Source organism: Vidua macroura, chromosome 11 (assembly GCF_024509145.1).
Source record: "Vidua macroura isolate BioBank_ID:100142 chromosome 11, ASM2450914v1, whole genome shotgun sequence".
NCBI lineage: Eukaryota > Metazoa > Chordata > Aves > Passeriformes > Viduidae > Vidua > Vidua macroura.
Window position 1 is genome coordinate 432761 of NC_071581.1, and position 18276 is coordinate 451036.

At 41.7% G+C, this 18276-nt stretch overlaps 2 pseudogenes; both read right to left on the reverse strand.

The window, feature by feature from the left end:
* LOC128812977 (hydrocephalus-inducing protein-like) overlaps window positions 1-18276 on the reverse strand; it is a 122989-nt pseudogene that overhangs the window by 89439 nt on the left and 15274 nt on the right.
* On the reverse strand, window positions 1663-10043 carry LOC128812580 (hypoxanthine-guanine phosphoribosyltransferase-like; annotated as a pseudogene).

The following is an 18276-nucleotide window of genomic DNA, read 5'->3' on the forward strand; positions in this document are numbered from 1 at the left end:
CATACAAACCTCCCATCAACAGAGGGGAAGAAGGAAATTTTGGGTGTGCAGCGTAAGCTCTGGTAAGATGCAGTGGACACCCATCCTCCCTCACACAAACTGGCTCAGCTCTAAAACCCCCCACCCCCAGAAGGCCACATCCAGGGCACATTCCCATGAGGGGCAGCTGAGGGGGTGTCATAACCCATCAAAGACCTCCAAAGTGCCCCCAGACCCATGCCTGAGGCCTTGCACCAGATGACTGCATGGCATGCCACGTAACACAACAGACCTGAAAATCCAGAACCCAATTCACGGCAGACTCCAAGGATATACTGGTGCTCAAGATTTGATATTATTGAAAAGGAGCAAGAGACAGAGTCCAACTTGCCCCACCCCAGGGAGGTACCTGGGCAGTCCCACCTTGCCCAAATCTGCATTAATCCCCTGGAGTCTTACATTTTGTGGGACCTCACCACAGAGAAGACCAGAAGAGGATTTCGTGGGTTGGGTGGGATCCATGGAATGGTGATGTTTTCTACTAAATCTGTCTCTGTCACTCTCTTTCTTCCCCTCTTTCCAGCCCCCTCCCTCCCCACTCCTTTTTCTATTTCTTTCTCTCTCTCTTCCTCTTCTTTTCTTTCTCCTCTCTCTCTTCACAATTATTGTTACATAAAATCCAGACTATCAACTTTGACATATGATCTCATTTTGCACCTTAATTCAGGGGCATCTCCTTTAATAATTTTAATAACCAGATCATAAAAACGCACTGAAACTTGAACAGAACTCATTCACCTTTAAACCGTTTAAGTAAATATTATAGGAAAAAAAAAGTATAGACTAGTATATTTAGGAAACGTTGATTAAAAAGCACCATCAGTAGACTATATCTTGTTCATCCACTCAGCTGGACATGCCACTGAACTGAAGACTGGCATTATCCCATCCTGTATTTCCCTTTGACATTCTCTTTTAGAGCACAGACGTGGCAAAACCAGAAAGTACAGCTTGAGTCAGTCTTTACCTTCCACCGGAATTCAGGAGTCCTCGCAAAGACCAATTCTCCGCGAATCCACTGGACTCGCTCGCAGAGACCAATGCTCCGCGAACAATTCGCGTGGCGAATCGCCGAGTGCAGCCGCCTGAACGCGCCGGGGCTGCGAACAACCAGCCGGGAGCGAGCTCTGGGCAGCTGAGGCCGCAGCGCCGTCACAGACGGCGGCTCGCGGTTACCCGGCAGCCACGGCACCCGATTGTGAGGCCGGGCCGGGGCCGGGACGCTGCGGCCGGGCGGGCCTCGGTCCCCGCTCCATCCCGCCTCGGTGCCCCCTCGAGCCGCCCTCGGTCTGCCTGTTCCAGCCCTGGTGCCCCCGCGGTCCCCGGGCACAGCGGCAGCAATTCGCTCCCGGGCCCGGAACGGGACGGCCCCGGCGGCAGCGCTCGATATCGCCGGAGCCTCGGCCCCAGCTCCAGGCTGCTCCACATCGGGAAAAGCCCGGCTCTGAACAGATCCTGTTCAGCGCATCGCCCCATGGCAATCTGCCAGCTGCAGCTCCCGGGCGCTGACATTTAGCTTCTCGTTCTTCTTAGGGACACACAAGTAGCAGAAGTCATTTCCTGGTGTCATGGTTTATCACCTAATCTGCAGCCAGGAATCAGTGCTCCAGAAGACTGACGTTATTACATCCTGTATTTTTCTTTGGCATTCTCTTTCACAATACAGATGTGCTAAAAGAAAAATGTACAGTATTTATCAACATCCATCTTCAAATGAAATGCAAGACTGATTTTCAGTTGTATTCCTAGCACTGTAATAAAAACACACTAGAACCAGAATTGTTGCAAGTTTCCCGCTTACAGTAAACTTGATATTTCAATATTCTTTCCAAGTTTGTAATATATATGATTTCTTAGGTTTTAGGTTTTACATTTTTCAGATTCTGTGCTGCTTTAGTGTGTGGGTCTGGGCTTCATATTAGGGGATGGTGAGCTCTCTGCACAGAGCAGGCAGACAAAACAATTCCTTCTCTAGCTGGGGACCAAGGGCAACTGATCCAAATCCCAGGCCAAGAGCATAAACAACGTGGACTGAGGAGAGAAAAACAAGAAGGGTGGGACTTCATGGGCTAAAGCTGGAATTGGACAATTAACTCCAATATGCAGATGGGCCAGAACTGATCAAAGCGAGAGACCTTGTGACCGGTCGTGCGTTTTGTGACTGTTTTGGGTCTATCTTGGGTGCAGCCCTGGCTGGGCTCTTGTGCTGCCCGAGGTGGATCCATTGAGGCCTTTTAGCAAGTCCCTACTTTATTCTTTAGCTCTGTCCAGCCTCTGTTCCAGGTCAGCCTACACAAGGCATCATATAAAAACCCATATAGAAAGCCAAGTTCTTGATATTTCCTGAAGAACTTGGTTTGTTAAATTACTGCATTTGCCTTCATGCTGCTGAGCAATAGCACAGATTGTTTGTGTCTTCAGCAGAATTGGCTTGTCTTAGTAAGAAGACTTAGAAGTGAAAAACTTTCCGAGTTAACCAGAATTAAGGAAGTACATTTGACAATCCTATTCGTTTGTGATGTTTCCAAGTCTACTACTCTGTGCAGCCTAAGGAAGCTGTACTAGAATAAGGGAAGAGAGATCTTACAGACATGTTATCTGTAAGTATATGGAAAACCTTCACACGGAGCCCCTGCACAGCCACTTTAAAGACTTGGTGACAGAAGAGCAACATAGGATTGAACGAAGACAGACAAATATCCAATTAAAGTCAAATTACAAATTATTTTCTTTTCAGTTTGGGCCGCAGATTGTATGCTGCTCACCATCCTGGGGGTTCAGAATGTCCTGCAGCATGGCTGAGCCATGAGACTTGTGGAGTAGAATTATAAAAAGGTGAAGCACAAACATTTCTTATGCACCTACATTGCATTACCAAGTCGTCACCTTAAAAATGGTTTTGCTCTTTTAATGGAAGTTTATAGCTGGAATTGAAGGTTTTTTAATTGTTGAGAAGCTCTGAGTAGAAGCAAATATTCTTGCTGGGTACCTGTGGTAGGTAGGTACCTGATACCTGGCAGTGGAGGAATGTGCATGTACTTACATTTAAATCTCTGAAGTATTCATTCTAGTCAAGAGCGTATCCAACCACAAATTTATCTGGAATTTCAAAGCCTGTATCTGTAAGAAAATACAGTTCTTTTTATACTTCAGTGGTGTAAATAGCTTTTAAGTGCACAGTTGGTATTCAACACATACTTGAGCTAAGAGAAATAGGCGTCATCTCTTTCAGGGTGCTTCCTTAAGAATCCGAGCTGCAAATTGATGACAGATGGTAGAATCTAAACCATTCCCGTCAATCAGTAATATAATTAAGGTGTTAAGAGAATGATTTTTATTAACAAAATAATTGTTTAAAACCTAGTTATGAGTTAGTCCTGGGAGAGGAGAAAAGGAGTGAGATTTTACTTGAGTGAAAGGAGATGAACTTTGATTCAGTAGGACTTTTCAGTTTGGAAACAAGGCAAGTTTAATAATGCCAAATGTCAAAACAAATGCCCTCTGGGGTCAAAGCAGAGCAAAACACAATTAAGGTTTAATTCTGTTTTTGCTATCTGAATAGTTAAATTTGTATATCAAGTAACTAAATCTGCGCTCAGGAAATAAAGAAGGTGGTCATGAGGCCTCAGGATGGTGTAGCTAGTCATTAGATCACAAGCTGTTATGTAGTTTCTCCCCATTTCTCTTGGCCTTCATGAAACTTATGTGCCATTTGTCAGATGTGCTGCCTGAAGTGAAATTACAAGACTGTGCTTTGGAAAATACAGGAAAAAAATACTAGAAAAACATGATACTTACAGTCTGGTCTGTAACCTGGACTCTGACGTGTCCTTTTAACGAGCAGGCTGTAAGGCAGAGCAGAGAAGGTTGGTTTTTAAAATATGTCTCGCTCGAAGTTGTAAACTTCCATTCTGCCATGTCTCCCCATTAAGATTCTAAAATCATGCACTTAAATTAAAACAGTGAGATTATTGCACAGAAAGAAGTAGTGTTCAGCCTCATAGTGGAGGGAGAAGCAAAGGCTCTGATCTAGGTTCATTCTTTATGTCCAAGTGGCTCGACTTTGTATTCAGTTCCCTTCAATCCTGTGTCTCTGATCTTTCCCCTTCCATGCAGCAATGTCTCAGGACACTAGAATAGCACAGAGGGGGAAGCATGTCCAAGTGGCTGGTAATGATTTTAGTGGGGTGGGAGGGAGGGAGGGAGGGAGGGAGGGAGAAAAGGACAATTTCTTCTGCAAAATCATTTCTATTCTTGGTTTGCCTGTGCACTTCAGAAGAAATTGAGAACCTCCTGGACAGTCACTAGAAGGACTGTCTGAATAACTGATGCTTAATTCAACTGTTTTTATAAAGCATTGCGGTTACTTGACAGAAGCAGGGATATTCCACAAAATTCCTTTTAGAGATCGACTAAAAGCAGATCTAAAATGCTACATGAAGTCATCTTCCAAGTGCTGTCAGACTCTTAGATTCTGGAAACTTCTACGGTATATTAAGAAATATTCTGAGTGTTGTCATTCTAGTATTGAGAGAACTGGAGGTGGTGTTAGAAAACCTATGGAAAGAGATTAATTTCCTTCAAACATAAAGTAAGAAACAGAATCCATGAGACTTTATGGACTACACGGAAAGAACCGTAAAACCTTTTTTTATTAATTTGAGCGTTGAAGATGGTAGTGCACAGGTAAATTTCCCAGTTTAAAAAACACTTAATTTTTCAGCAGCTAGATAAGGATTACTTCCTGCATTTGCTTCCTCCCCCCCAAACTTCAAGCCAAACAAGCACCTGTCAGCATACATTGACTATTCACTCAAATGAGTTGAATATGTTAGTTAGTGGCTATATCCTTGTACCTTACAACTTTTACCATCCTTGGTTTCTTGTCTTTTATTTTTGAAAGCAGTGCTTTCATTGTTCTCCCAGTCTCAATAATGTCCTGAAAGAGATAAAAAAAAAAAAAATTATCCTTCAAGTCTGAAAGGAAAACCAGACTGTCAGTGGATTAAATTAGAGCATGACAACCTGGCAGCCCAGTAACATAATTAATTATTATTTTATATGTCATATGTATTAATTTGAAAAGAAGGGAGAAAAAAATCCATGTCATTCCACCCCTCGTTCAGTCATTACTTACCTCTACTACTAACACATTCTGGAAGAGATTACATAGGGAAAGAAGGAAAGAAAAGAAAATACTTAAATGCCAATTTTCAGCACATTATACAGACAAGAAAAGCACACTAAAACCCTCAGTTACAAGGAAGTTGCACTGATTTTCAGAGGAGATTGTCATTTTTACTACTGACTTTACTTTGGCGCTTTCCGAAGAGCCTTTCTGTAAGTATTTATGAAAGCTTAAAATGTGGTGATAAATGCAGCTATGTCAGATGTAGATATTGCTCTATGTAAAGCACTTGTATTCTAGAGCCACACTGAATGAGTCAGTTTAGGATGGTTCACTTCTGGGCATTCTGAGATTAAATGGGGAATAGGATCTTTGGGAGCAGCCATTACTGATCACTTCAAGTTTCCACTGAGATCAGTGGGAATTATTCACTGTTTCAAAGCCCAACATTTTAAATCAGTGTTAAGTGGCTGGAAGTATGCAGTATCAAAATCTTAATAAAGATGGATTTCCTGGAAAATACACAAGACCAGTTGTTTCCCTTTAAAAGGTGAAGATGCTAATTCATACCTTCCCATTTAGTGCAGACAGTTCCTCTCCAACAAAACTGATTTTTTTCTGCAGGTGAATCATTCTAGAAGGAGAAAGAAGAGATGGAAGTCACATAAACATGCCCAAAAGTGTTATCCTGTATTTGTTTGAAAGGTGTGCTGCTCTTGCTTTTTGCAAGAGGAGGGAGTATGAGATCTGCCCCTGGCTTTGTCCTGTTGAGTGTTCTGCTATATGTTTGTTCCAGTGAATGTGTAATATCCACCCTTTGGGGAAGATCAGTAAATCAGTTCCTTTTTAGTATGTAATTTGAACAGGATGTATGCATCAACTCAATTTTTATATACATAAACTCAAACTACCAGTATTTAGAATGCCAGTCTATGGAGAGAGTCAATTTTCCAAAGAAAAGAAAGTTGCTTACACAGTAGCTTTTTATTCTGACAAAATCCACGGTAACAGGCACAGATTTATCACCATTTTGATTTAGTGCTTTTACATGGTCCAGCAAATCAGCAAAGAATTTATAGCCTCCTTTAAGGACACATAGTGCAACAATGTGATGACTTCCCATGTCCTGCATGATATCTCTAGCCAAATGTTCTGTCCTGTGAGAAAAAAAAAAAAAAAAAATAGAAGGAATTCTGGAAAGTGTTCTGTATATCTAGTTGTTTGTCCATATATTAAGCAATGTTCAAGTAAAAATTGTAAAAATTTTCATCTTGCTGTTATGTTTTTATAGCTAGCAAATTGTGACCACAGCAAGTCATAGGAAAGTTAGTTACATATTTGCGCAGCACAAGCTGATTTAACCCATAAACCTTAATATTGCGGGATAGGTAGTTTTAAAGATACTTGAGGGAACATGGAAGCTTAACTGGGCTTGTGGAGGAATCCTCTCCATAAACTCCCTCTTGCACTAGACTTCAGGACAGAAGTGTTAGGCTGCAGGGTTTCCATGTTTCTCATGGGCTGCACAGGGCAAGGACCTCAGTCTTTTCATTTGGAGGGACAAAAATTGGCACCACTGTCCCTAATCTTTTCTGTTTACCCTCATACCTGTCCAGGATGAGTCCATGAGGAATGAAGACTCTTTCTAAATCTTCTTCATAATGCTTTGGAATGCAAAACAGATTTTTGTTGTAGCCGCTTTCCTCATCTCTTATCTGCAAGGGAAAGGGAAGTAAGTCTAAAACTAGCAACAAAGCCGTACAAGGAAAAGCTTCCAGTCTCTGATAGTGTGAAGAAAAAATTCCTCCACCCCAATAATATGTCAAAATAAAACTATTTCTGAGAGTTTTTGATCTTTCTGCTAGAACTGTTCACAATCTGATAACTCAGGAGCTGGTGGCTGAGTTGTGAATGGAGTTGTGAATGGATAAACAAGTACTTTGCCCCAGTCATTATGAAATAAATTATTGGCCATCATCAACTCCTTTAAAAAGCCACCCAAAGCAATAACAACCCCCCCTCTTGTTCCATTTGCTGTTCTGCAGAGCTCAGTAGCTTGCTCATGTGGTAGATAAGTGAAAATTAAAATGTAAGTCAAGGAGATTGAGATTACAGGTCAGCATGTGACTTTGAGGTGCTGCTCTACCTTGATCATCATTTTCCACTGTGTAAAAGAGAAAGCTCTGCCTCCTAAGAGTGAATTCACAGCTGAACTTTTGACATTCCAACCATTAGCTGTCTCAGAGGACAAGGGAGATGGCTCACCCCAAAGGAGAAGCTTTGGGATGGCAGTGGGAGGAGGGGAAGCTGCAGAGGGTGCCCACAGGTGGGAAGCAGTTATGCTGTTTGCCCTGGAGCAGTGTTCTTCATCATGGCTGGGGACTGGCCAGGGCTACATCCCACAGATCTGGACCTTAACCCTTTTGCCTCCAGGATTTTGGGTTACAGTTCTTTATTCAACATGCTGGTTTCAGGCTGTTGCACCCAGAGATGTCTGCATGTCTAGAAGAGCCATAATCTCCATTTGGGTTTCTCTTCTGGCCCCAGACAGATTGGTGTCTTTGGATTCTACCTCCCTTCAAGACCTTGATGGATGCTTTGTTCATTTATTAAGTGGTGGTACAAAACCAGGCAAGGCAACATATAAGGAAGTAGAAAGAATTGTGAGTAAGATTAATATATAAGTTCTAGAAATAAATTAGGAAAACACCCTCAAATTCATGAGATTTTGTCACACCTGATACTGCCCTGCTGTTGTTAAAAATACAGAATTAACTGAAAGAAAAATTCAGAGCTGGCTCAAAGCTTCAACGGTGAAAAATAGGTTATGTACATACCAGTTACCTTCCACAGAACTCAGTAAAGCATCTTGCTAAAAGCTCAGAGCTGTGGATTCGGCAGTAATAGCATAAAGTATTGCTAACCACAAGTTAACACCTGCAAACTCTTTAGACAGATGAATTGTTTTTAATTCTCCTTTTCTTTGGCATAGGAGAGATAAGTGCTTAGGAAGAAAAGAAAATGGACTGTATGAAACAGTAGTAGGTTATCACTTGCAAAACTCATGGCAGCCAAAAATGAAATAACCAATTACTGCCATTTATTTTAAATTGGCCACAAATAGCTTCCTGCATTTAAAGATAAAACTAGAGACAGGTGTTAAAGGAAATTTCAGAAAACAGATTGTAGTAGCACAAGGCAATGGATATAGAAGCTGATCCTGGCTGGACTAAGCATATTCTGCAAGTACTCAAAATTGATTGGCCCTAATGGTCCAAGACCATGCAGAATGACCTCGCAGCTGAGCCCTGGGTGGGTGGCAGCAGTTCTGTTCTGCCTGGTTTAGTTACTATTTTCTTCGTGGCTGAAGTCAGTGAAGTGAAAGCATAAGTACAGCATTGGTTTTAGATCGGGTTTGTTCCTGCCTCATTGGCTGTGGAGAGACGCTGGCAGTGACACCGGGATTGGCTGGGTCGGGCTGTGCCACAGCACCAAGAGCAGCCTTAGTGAGTGCAGAGCTGCTCATGGCTTGATGTTCGATTAACCCATCTGTACAGCTCGAATTTCTCCCTCTGGGAGGCTGCTAGTGATGAATACACAGGCAGGGTATGAGATTCTGACTTAAATAGAAGCATTGGTTAAAGACAATGATTATTTGAGACTACTGGTACACATAAACATCATTATCATTTGAAGTATCAAAAAAAAGCACCTTTAAGGATAGTCACTGACGCCAGTATAAAAAGGTGCTGTTTGTTTTGTTGTTGGGTTTTGGTTTATTTTGTCTCCAAGATTCCCATGTCTATTGCATTCTACTTAACGGCAGCTTAAAAGCAGTGATAATGCCCCCTGCAATTTGAGCAGCTTCTTTTGCCTAATTGTGATACTGATTGCAGTATTTAATGGACTTCAGCTTTACAGTCTGCTTTTGCATTTATAAATGCACAGCATTTCTTCTGCACAGCAAGTTAAAGATCAGCCTTTTGCCAAAGCTGAGCTTCCTGCTGCACTTGATTAGTGACAGCACAACTGCTTCAACTCAAGTGAGGGATGAGTTTGTCTGTGTGGATGTAACTGTGAAATAAAGGTAATCTGGAGGCATATAGGTGTGCACAGTCATTACTGCTTAAAGCTACTCCAGCAGTGCAGCTTTATAGCTGTTACTTGGTTTAACAACTCTGTTCATTGAGAATCTTGGGTACAAACAAGATCTTCTACAACAATAGCCTCTGTGTGAAGCATTTTTTAAAGCCTAATGAAAAGTTCAAAACCAGAACTTTAAGGATTGCATCCGTTTGAGCACCACATCACCACGGCAACCTGCCTTACAGGCTCATTAAAGCCTTTGCATTGTTGAATATTGCCTTGGCATATACTGAATAATACAGTGACAGCCCATAATAATAAAGCAATCTACTCAACTATCATACAAAATCATTAAATTCTTAAATAATGAGTTTATAACTTGAAGAATTAGTTGTCTCATTTAGTTTCAGTCTCATCTGTCCAATTACTGATGTAAGTTTCTGAGTTTAAGTGGAAAAAAACAACAAAACTAAGTAGAGCAATTTTGTACAGTAGAGAAATCAATAACTATTGTTCCATCAGCACAGAATGAAAGAATGTGAATATAGGTATGCTAAAGTCAAATAATGTCATGCCTTTGTAGAAAAGTGAGTCTATCCAGACGCCTCTGCTCTGAAAGCCATCTTTTCTGCTGAGCAAATATAAGAACCAAAGCCTTTCATTAGCCAGTGTTTCTAATGTTCTGCTATTTTTGCTGAAGCTGACCTTTCCCCCCCCAGCCAAAGCTCCCTTCAGGCAAATAACCAAACACAAGGACTTTATGCTTTCTTACCTGCAGTCCATGAGCCATAATCCCTCTTTGAAGGATGCTCTTGCAGAATGAGTTGGTGTTACTACTGCAGTTTGGCTTGCTCTATTTTAATCTTTCAGTCAGACCATGACTTGCTTCTAGAAGGTCAAAACTGCCATCTTTCCTGCAGGAAGCATTACTTCCTTCTGCTTATGTACTGACATCACGATCCCAGGTTCTTACCTAATCAGATTAACCAGAAATAAAATGAGTTTGAGCCTTGCTGTAACCAATGAGAATAAAGATGTGGGGAAGGAGGGAGATGCAAAAGAGAAGCTCATGAGTCAAATTAATGGGAAGGACTATGTAGAATCTGAGGTGGGGTTTTTAACTGCAAACACACATCAGATATTTGGTTGTAGCCGGTGGTAAATCAGTGGTGTATGTGTAAAAGGTAAGGTTGTATACCATTTTCTTACAGAGTGTTTACACAATCCATTGTTGTGATGAAGTCCATGTCTTTTAAAAATTCATGTTATAACTTGCTGTCAGAAAATAAAGCAGACAAAGCCCGTTTTTAAAAGGATCTTGAAGGAGAAGTCTGCAGCTGTTGAGATGTGGTGAACCCTGTCTATCATTCTTCCAGGTCATCCTTTCATAAAACGAGAGGGTGATAGTTCCAGTAACATGCTTCACATCATTTAAAATCAAATCATGCTGACATTTCCTGTAATCTGATTAATCTACAAAGCTGCACTATTATCTGGGATTAACATGAAAGCCTGAAAGTTCTAAAAATTAATCCTACTTGCAAAATGAGCTAAAACCAGCTTGCATGCAACATATTACAGGATGTTCTTACTAGATGGAGTATATTTTATTAATTCAACTAGTTTAGTGTTCTCTTGGTGAGGGAGCACAGTAGCTAATGAGAGGAGATTTTTCTTGTTTCTTTGTAGCCTCACAGTTGCTCTTCAGGTTGTGGCTGGTGACACTTGGGATAATGTAGAAAATCTGTTCCAGTGGATTAATGGGCATATCCACATCTTAAGTGAGACATTAAATACTAGTTCTCTTGGGAACTGTTAGTGCCTTGAGGCTACCTGACCCCTATTTGATGTAGTCAGCAGAACCTTCCTTCAATGAATTCCCTACTGTATTTCCTATACGCCTGTGAGCTCCATATCCTGAGAAAAGCCTTGCTTTTCTAATTCCTAGAGTAAGGTGGGCCTTTCTAGCTGACACGTTTGTTGGTTGATTCTCATGTAGTTTTCCACATTTAAACAGAGTTTAGCCTAGTTTTGCTGAAATCAACGGCTTGAATGCAGCTACTTGTTTAAAGCCTCTTTCTAATCAAGGCATTAATTATTGACACTACTCTCACTTTACCATTTTCAGCAGTCAAACTGAGCACAGTGTCTGAAATTATAGTGAAAAAATAAATACTGTATGCATATCTCATGTGATCTGTAGCTCACAGCTTAGCTGTGCCCTGTTTCAAAATACCCTGTTCTTCTCTGTATGATGGACTTTTTGGTGTATTTAATCTCTGTATAGGAAAACCTTGGCTAGAGATTACTCCTTCTTGGCATTACTCCTTCTTGGATTTTTCCTTCCTGCTCTCTGAACAGGCCACTTGAAAATATTCTCACGTGGAATATATTTGCTTTGGTTCTGGATATTAGAAGGCCAGGTTTGCTGTGTAAATTTTATAACTCCCTGATTTTTTTTACTTGAGGAAGGTTTGATTCCCTATTACTCACATTTCTAGAAACTGTACATTGGAACTTGCAAATCTTTGTGTCTCCTTTAGGCACTGTGCTCTTAGATCTGACCTGAACTGAACCCAGTTCTAAAGTCCTGTTTAATTCTGTTTCAGAAAAGGGTTGTAGAAAATTCTTCTCACTGACTTACTTTTGTGTTTTGGCTGCATGGGGAATATTAGAGTGACAAATGAGCAGTGACATTATTGCTTAGAGCCCATGTTTACTCTTTCATTAAACTTTAAGCTGGTTTAAGAAGTCTCTGCCTACTCTATTTGGAAACTACTTCCCAGATCATATTGGTTCAAATGAATTTAGGCTTCTCAGTAAATTTCACAGAACCATGATAGTAATCACACACCACAATCACCTGTTTTATTGTCACATTCTGAAGAAAAAAAAATACTCACAGGTAAAATGTTCATGCTACAACAGCCGTTTGTCATTGCTGAATAATGAAAATAGAATGTAGCCAGCTGGCATCCTTGGATGGCTTCTCTGTTGTAAGTTATGCGAACATACTCCCATAGGAAAGAACAAAAAAGTTTAGGTGTATATGTATTTGTTCCATATGGGAACCCCAAGTGCATCTTTTTAAAATTAAGTGTTAATTTTAAACCAAATCAGGTTTCAATCTCTTGCCCTGCTCTAGATAATAGGAATGCTGAAAGACCCACTAAGTGTAGCCCACACAAACAGACTGGAAATTAATTAGATCAGCACTGATAGCTTGGTAAAAGCAGCCAGTCCATAGAGAACAACGGTGCTCCTGGCCTTGCATCTATTCCCAGAACTACTGAATCAGTAACTCCTTTTCTCAGGACGTGATTTTGCTGTTTCCATAGCTGAGTTGTTAAACAGGTTTACATTCTATTACAGTTCGGAGTGGCCGGCCTTGAGACTGCTGCGATCATTTTAAAGGTCCTCCAGAAACACTGCATGACCGCTGATAACGCATTTAATTGAACTAAACTCATCTCCTATTAGTTCTTCGCGTCCGGAAGGCGGGCGCGGGCGGCTGGATGTGCCGTGCGGCGGCGCTTCGGTCCCGGGCGCTGCCGAGCGAGCCCGGGCTGTGCCGCGAGAGGGCAGCGCCGGCCAAGGGAGCGGCGCGGGCGGCCGAGCGCCTGCGGCTCAGCCCGGGCATCGGGGAGAGGTCCTGCGTCCCCCAGAGGGTGCTGGCACTGCCCAGGCTCCCCGGGGAATGGGCACGGCCCCGAGGCTGCCAGAGCGTTTGGACAGCGCTGCCAGGGATGCTCAGGGGGGATTGCTGGGGCAGGGACGGGAGCTGGATGATCACACGGAGAAGGGCCGTTTCCAAGGAAGGGCGTGTAGCGGCAGGACGTTAGCTCAGTTGGTTGGAACATGGCGTTAATAACGCCAAGGTTGTGGGTTTGGACCCTATATGGGTCATTCGCTTCAGAGCTGGACTTGCTGATCCTTGTGGGTCCCTTCCCACTCAGAATATTCTGCGATCCTGTGACACGGGGGAATGGATTCCTACCGACAGAGCGTAGGTGTAGATGAGATACTGGGAAGAAATTTGTGACAACGAAGCTTGGTGAGACCCTGGCACAGGGTGGCCAGAGCAGCCCTGGATCCCTGGCAGTGCCCCAGCTTGGAGCACCCCCTGGGATAGTGGAAGGGGTCCCTGCCCGTGGCCCCTTCCAACCTGAACCATTCCAGAATTCAGTGATTCTGTCATGCCTGCTGGTCCTTCCAGCTCGGACTATTCTGTGATTCTGCAAAATATTTACACCAGTTCCAAACTTGTATAATTGTGGTTTACAGGAAAACTGCTCTGATCTGTACCACTGAAGACCTGATCCATAGGCTCCAAGTTCCTAGTGCCTGCTAAAACCTTCAATTAAAACTCAGCACTTGTATTCAGTGGCTGATGGGTTATTAGACAAACTGATCAACACATTTTGCAATGGCTAGCTTTCAGTAAGCCCATGCCCATCCTAAATCTATTTTTTTTTTTTTCTTGGACTTTGAATTCTTAGATAAGACCAGCTGCTTAATTGGTTTGCAAAAAAAAAAAAAAAAAAAAAAAAAAAAAAAAATGTTTGGAAAAACCACACTGCACATTCCACGGTAAACAGTGCATGTTTACAATTAAAGACTAGAAGCAGTTACACAAATTTCAGTCTCCTTATGTACTGCTTTAGATGGTGTAGTTTTTTAATGTAGAAAATTTCACTAATATGAGCCTTCATACTTTCCTAATCTATTTTCTCTCTGGCCTGAGACTTTATTACTTTACTGAAATAGAAAAGTGATATAAATCTCATTCAGTATTGGAGATTTATAAATGTTGTGCATGAAAATGTTTTGCTTTTACAACTCAGCTGATAACCACAACAAACAATCAATAACCCTAGGAAACACAGACTGCTGGATGTCAGAACTGTAGAAGATTACCTGGATTTTAAATTAGAATAATTCTTGAAAATATCCTGACACCAGTTCAGAAGGAGATGAATGATACATTTTTCAAGCTCAGAAAATCTGATGGCCAGCATGGAGGAAAAGTGCAGTATTTATTAACAAAGTCTGTGAGGCCCTAACGGAAATGGTGGAGTGACTGTTTGAAGGGAAACCTTTATATACCTTTTGCTACATTTGGTTTGTAGATAGGAGAAATGTTTCCGTCTCCTGGACTGTCTTATATTAGAAAGTCATTTTGAGAGAGGATCTGATTAGGACTGGGGCAGCAGAGCAGAGACAAGGAATCAGGACTTCTGGATTTTATTCCCAGCTCAGACACACAGTTTATTTACTGTATACCCGTGGCAAATTTATTTTCCCGACTGCTCCTGCTGTACCTCTGACCTCCCTCTGTGCCTGCTTTCCCCCTCTGCCTCTTGTAATCAGCTGACCTCAGTGCTTGAGTCTTCTCTGCCCTGGGCTGCACAGTCCTTGCCAGTTTTGGGGACACGCCTTCCAAGAAGCCCCATTGCTGCCATCACTGGTGGTCAAATGCATGATTTGGTAGAAGATTGTGACCTGTTTCCTTGCACGTGAAGCTGCAGTTGTTGCAGTTCAACGCGTCTGTGAGCAAACAGGAGCTGCTCCGTGCCTGCCATGGTGTGCAGTGTGTCTGATCCCGTTCCCCCACCCCCCTACAGCTGGATGGGCTCTTTCACCTCGGGAGCAATGGGTGGTCTGGGAAGCAGCCTGCTCTGCTCTTGGGGAGCTGGACTCATCTCCACTACAGAGATGTTTAATAAAAATATTTGTTAAACAATGGCTTTATCTGAGTGTGTGATCACGGCTGTTTTATTTTAGCAACGTAACAGCAATAACAATTAAATCCATATTTCTCCTTGGATATTTATTTTCCTGAATTGATTCTCTGTGCTGTGAAAGAATTCGGTGTGAATTGCTGAGTTAAAATAGAACTGCTTGCAGTGGATTTCAGATTGCTTGTATTACCTTAGTATGATTCTTCTATTGCTTGAGACATTAAGCCAGTATAAAAATACATACCACAGAGAGTCCATGCTTTGAAATGTTCTAAAACTCTTCTTCATAATCACTATTTTTAATTCTTAACATAATTCTATTCTGCAAAGCCATGTTTGACTCTTAGTCAAAGTGCCATATTCCCATGACAGCATGTAAGAAAAATGTGGACTATGCATTTTAATAAGATTTAAAAAAGATTCCTTTTACAATACCATGCAACTACTGCATTCAAGTGAAGATAGCTCATCTCTAGATCTCAGTTTTATAAACCCATCTATTTCAGTGTTGCCAATGCCTTCTGTTGAGATGTTGAATATTGAAGAGACACTTTTGTAGGAACTGGCTTAGAAAGATTTTACTGCTGCTACTTGTGTTCCTTACAGGCCCTGGCTGTGGGACCCACCTCCAGTGCCATTGGCTGTGCAGGCTTGCCCACAATGTGAAAAGCCAATTCAGCACAGTTTCCTGTTGCAGTGTGCAGCTACGCAAACGGAGCAAAAAGGCTTTGTGAATTTGAGATGGGAGTTTCTGTTTCCTAAACCTAAAGCTGGAGTTTCTATTCTGTATTTTTACGTGCATTCATCCTTCCCCCTGGAGTTATTCCCATTGGATTTTACCTGTAATGTATTCACACTGGGCATTGTTCTATTGGTTTCACCTTATCTCTTATTTTCCCCTATAAAACCTTTGTCTGGACCCCTGATCGTGGTCACTTGTACGTGCGGCGATCGGGCAAATACAACCTACTTTAGACTGCACAACAAGTGTCCAACCTCTTGAGTCTCTTTATCCCGGTCTTGATCACGCTCTCTAAACAGCTCTGTCCGTATCAGACGAACCCACAAAGGTGTTTGTTGCCTCTCTCTCTCGCCGGCGGCTCCCAGAAGCGCCTGGCCAGCGCTCCGGGAAAGCGGACCGGGCGAAAACAAGGAAGTCGAAGAGAGAAGAAAAGAACGAAAAGCAGCAGTTTCCTAAGACAGCGGAGGGAGCAAAGAGAAAGTTTCTGTAACTGATTCTTAGGATTTCAATTCCTTTGTCAGACACAAAATATCTTTTTTCAACATAGATCACTTTTATCCCCATTAGAGATAATAAAAAGTCCTCCCTTAACTGAAATGAAGGGGTTATGCCCTGAATGCACATTTCTTTTGGAGTCCTCGGCAGCAAAATGTCCAGAAATGCAGAGCAGTGCACCCCATTTTTATCCTGCATACAATGACCCAAATTTAGGTCATTGCTTTTCTTCAGTCTTACACAACCTATATCTCAGAATGGCAGATTTTATATCTTCTTAACACATATATTTTGCTAACATAAAACTAAACATGGCTGCTTCATGGCAGTTGACAACTGTCACTGGAACAGGACAGGAAACTGGAAAGATGATGGAGTTTTCTTACTTTTGTCTTTGGATTACTCTCAAGCAAATCCTCTGGTGTTAATCAATAATAGAGATTTCTCATGAAGCCCCCTTAGGCAAATTTTTAAAAAATAAGTAATTCTGAAAAAGAGTAAGTTCTCAGTGGTGATATTTCTGAAACTGACTTACTTGTCCTTTCAAAAATACTTTGTTAGTGTTTAGAAAAGGTGCAAACCCCAGTCATCATTGTAACAAGTGTGTTTGCCCCTGCTTTCCTTCTGAAGCCACCATTTTAATCTGGTGAAGGGGCAAATTTTGTTTATGTAAAATATATAAAGGGGTACAATTTAAATTTGCTGTTACACATGGTCATATGGGAAATACAGATTTGTCCTACGTAGACCCATACATTTAACATGGGACTACATATGAAATATTTGCTAGAAGCCATCTCATTGACGTCAGTTAGGTTTTTAAGGGATTTAAGCAAATAGAGCACACCTCTCAGCATTTCTGAATTCATTAGCCTTCCACTGACAGCCTGCTCCTATTCTCCAGTCAGTATGCCCCAGGTTTTCAGGCCTAAGTATTGGAATTACTTGTATATCACCTGTAATCTGACCACAATTTGAAAAATGAGCATGTAGTTTTGTGATTACGCAGAGAGAAGTAGGTTATATAAAAGGTCCTTCATGAAACACATTTCTTCATGCTTCCCCTATGTCATATAATGGTCTTGATCTGTGGGAAAAGTAATAAAACCCAAATCTGAGTGGTTGAAAATTAGTGCAGTTCTACTGTAGTTAATCTACATATACTTTAAGATGTGTCTTCACTGATAGTTAAACTTATGCAACAGACTGTTTAAAGAGTAGAATTAATTTAATTAGTTATCTAAATTTTAACCCTCAAATGATACTAATATTTAAAATCTAATAGTTAAGGCTTGTGCTTGTTTATGTCAAGTTGTTGTGCTTGAAAGAGATTTATAAAATCCACATTTTTAATTTATAAACAGTCTCGTTTCATCTAAAAATGTTTATCCCATTTTCCAGTCTGAAACACTGCTGTACTTGCACTGCTCTTGTGTGCCCCAAACTCAGCAAAATTAATTCCCTATTCACTCCGATGATGACAGCGAGTATGTTATTCAATGAGAACAAGTTGGGTTTGTTTCCAGCTCTCCTTGAGGCACCTTGGCTCAGAGCAGAGACCTTGTGTGTCACCAAAAGGGTCTTGCAGGCCTGTTAATCAGAGCCACGTAAGTTGTCACGGCACAGTGGACACAGCGACTGGCTTTCGCTCTGTTCAGCCCTTCACAAGAGCAGGTCATAATGAAGCTAAAAACCATGGTTGAATATTAATGAGGGCAATTCATTCTTCACTCCTCATCTAGTCTTTTGCACGTTTCATTTGAGTGTATGCCAAAACTGACATAAAGCTAATAACTCAGAGGGAGCCCCCTTACGTAACGCTGTGCGATGCCCTCCCGTGACATGGCAATTTACTTGTCTTTCTTTGTGCATTGCTGCTGCTGTAAACGTGCATTTCAGAAAGGGCCATGCAGCACTGACTGGGAAAATCCGACTTTGTAGAAGATGTGATGTAGCGGTAATGAAGAGAAACCAGAATGGGAGGCCGTGGATTCAGATGCTGGCTGAAGATCACTCAGTCTGTCCACAAATCTAAAAATGCAGCA